The following is a 2,859-nucleotide window of genomic DNA, read 5'->3' as shown; positions in this document are numbered from 1 at the left end:
ATACCCGGATGGTCTACTATTTCCGGTCAGAATCCGAAGTGCAGATCAATGCGAACCCTAACGAACTACAAACACGAGTGAAAAGAGCTAAAACACTACAAACATGGAGGACGCGCGAGTCCGATGGTTATGTAGAGATGTTTAGATAAAGGGGTTTGAGTGATTTATTATCAGTTTCTAACCTGACGAAAATGTATTTATTCAGTATTTGTCTACATTATTGCATCTGCAGCAGCATTGTGAACTTTTGCCAAGATACGTTTAGCCATTAACTTTTAAATGCAAAATGTTCATAAACAATGGTAATAAACTCGAGATACATTTTCCTCCCTCAGCGCTGGGTCATTGTTCATTCGAATGCTAATTACTAACGAGGCTGGAATGAGGCACATATGGAATCCTAATTCTAACATGGAGACAGTAATCATTTCAGTTTATTTTGTGGAAACTGTGTTGTTTAGAGTTCATAGTAATTGTTCTGACTTCATGAAGCCTAGTGGTGTAAATGAAACATCAAACTGACTAGAACAATGTAAAACTTAACCAAACAGCAAAGGACAAAGAAAAAAAAATACTCATTGCTCTTAAACTTTAATAATAATAATAATTTGTTACATTGATATGGCGCTTTTCTGGGTAGGCTACTCAAAGCGCTTTATATGAAGGGGGAATCTCCTCAACCACCACCAATGTGCAGCTCCACCTGGATCATGTGACAGCAGAACACACTCACTCACACACACACACACACACACACACACACACCAGCAGTTTTCAAATAAGCCTGAAGGACTTGATTAGTTGATCAGGTGTGTTTAATTAGGGTTGAAGCTAAACTCTGCAGGGCTGTGGCCCTCCAGGAACTGAGTTTGGCACCCCTGTTCTAAGGCTTTGTTCGGTTCCTAAGATTTTAAACTCAAATGTTTGTCCAGCCTTCTGGATGAGTTCTGACCAATTAGTCTTTATTTGAGATGTGGCATTTTCTTCACCTCTCATCGTAAATCATGTGTTATCTGTGATCTCTTTACTCTCTAGCTCTAGCAGAGAGTACAGAGAGAACAGTTTAGACATGATTCCTATTATAAGAATACAAAACATTTTACACAGATTTCAGTTAAGCCATCTTCTGAATTATGAACATACAATCGGAAACAAGAAACCATTTCATTCAAACATCTAATTGTTATAACAACTACATGATTTTCTCATCACAACATGATTTTCTCTATAACAATTACATGATTGATCAGAGCTTGGGCTCTGATTGATTGCTCCTGTCTGCCTCGTTGCTCCTTCTGCTGCTGTTGTGTTGGTTTGTGTCTGTAAGCTTTGTATATCTTTCTGTTTTAAATAATTATTTACTATCATTCCTTGTTGTTTATACTGCTAAATATAACTTACTCAACAGCACACATTAACCTGAAATCGCTAGCTTAAATCGTTACTGCCATCCGTCCAATCTTTTTTTTTTTTTTTTTTGCTCCATTTACGAGTTCATCAAACAACTTAGGTGAGTAGGATCAGTCAATAAACATGGTGAGTCATGTCATCTTCTCCTCTTATTGTCACTTGCACTTCATGTAACATGTTTAGCATAGCTTTCTCTGTCAGCACAGGATTTACATGTGATAAATGCAGGGAGATAGTCAGGCCGACGGGGAAGATTTCAGAACTAGAGACATGCATCCAAACTTTAATCGAGAATAGTAAGCATGAAAGGGCTTTAGGTACTGCTTTCAGACCTGCCAACCTGTACGCATTTTGTGTAGCGGATACGTATTTTGACTTCAAAGTACGCTGGTACGATTTGTCACTCTAAACTACACAAAAACCTGGTGATGCCTCTGTGCACGCGCAGTCCTCAAATCAAGCAACGGCAAAAGAAGAGTTCGATCAATCATAGCGCTGGGTTCATTCCCCAAATAGCAAGCGGGGATGATTGACAGATGCGTAAGGCCTATCATTAAAAAGAGACTGAAAATCGACACCAATAAAGAGTCCCGCTCGATCCCCCTTCCACTCCCACGGCCCACCGTCTGACTGATGTCATAAGCGAGGACAGTAGCCTACAGTAGTCACGGTACCTCTGACTCCTGAAGGGAAATGGCCTGGGGTGGATGTGGAAAGTTGATTGTATTGAGTTAAAGGAGAACTTGGTAACTTTTTTAACTTAATAAAACTGTCTAGAAATCATTTGGCTGGTTAAACAACCTGTTCTAGTGATATTGGTGACTTTCCCCGCTCCCCCCAGCGTTCCCAGGCGGAAAACCAACCTTGCAACTTTGGGACTACCGTCCCGGCAAGATAGAAATTGGAAGTCTCGTGAGAAGCGAGAACAAGAACGAGAACGAGCGCGAAACATGAATTGCTTTACGGCAATTCAACATAAACACACGCACATGTATAATGATTACCCACCTCGGTAGACATAGCTCCACACGATACAGTTGGCTTGCTCCGATCAAAACAAACGCACATGAGCAGCGGTAGAGAGGGGGAGGAGGCCGCCGCAAGTGAGTTTCTTACGACAGTGTTGTTATATATAAGCACCCCCACAGCTATAGGGGGAGCTCGTGGGGAAAACATGCGACAACAAAAGGGAAAATCAGCGAAGAAGTGACTAGAGTTCGCTAGAGTTGCCGAGTTCAGCTTTAACTTAATCCTATGGATTCGATGATCACACAGATCGCATGGATTATCTTAAAATACTCCATTATTCATGGTCACTCAGAAAAGAGGAAGACATCATTCAGCCATGCAAATAATAAAATGCCCAAGTAATGCTGAACAATAAATCTTAATAAACTTGAAATCACTATGGCTTAGTGATTATGAAAGTGCTGTGATTTGTGGATTACT

The sequence above is a fragment of the Rutilus rutilus genome, assembly GCF_951802725.1.
Source record: "Rutilus rutilus genome assembly, chromosome: 1".
Lineage (NCBI taxonomy): Eukaryota > Metazoa > Chordata > Actinopteri > Cypriniformes > Leuciscidae > Rutilus > Rutilus rutilus.
This window is presented reverse-complemented; position numbering follows the sequence as displayed.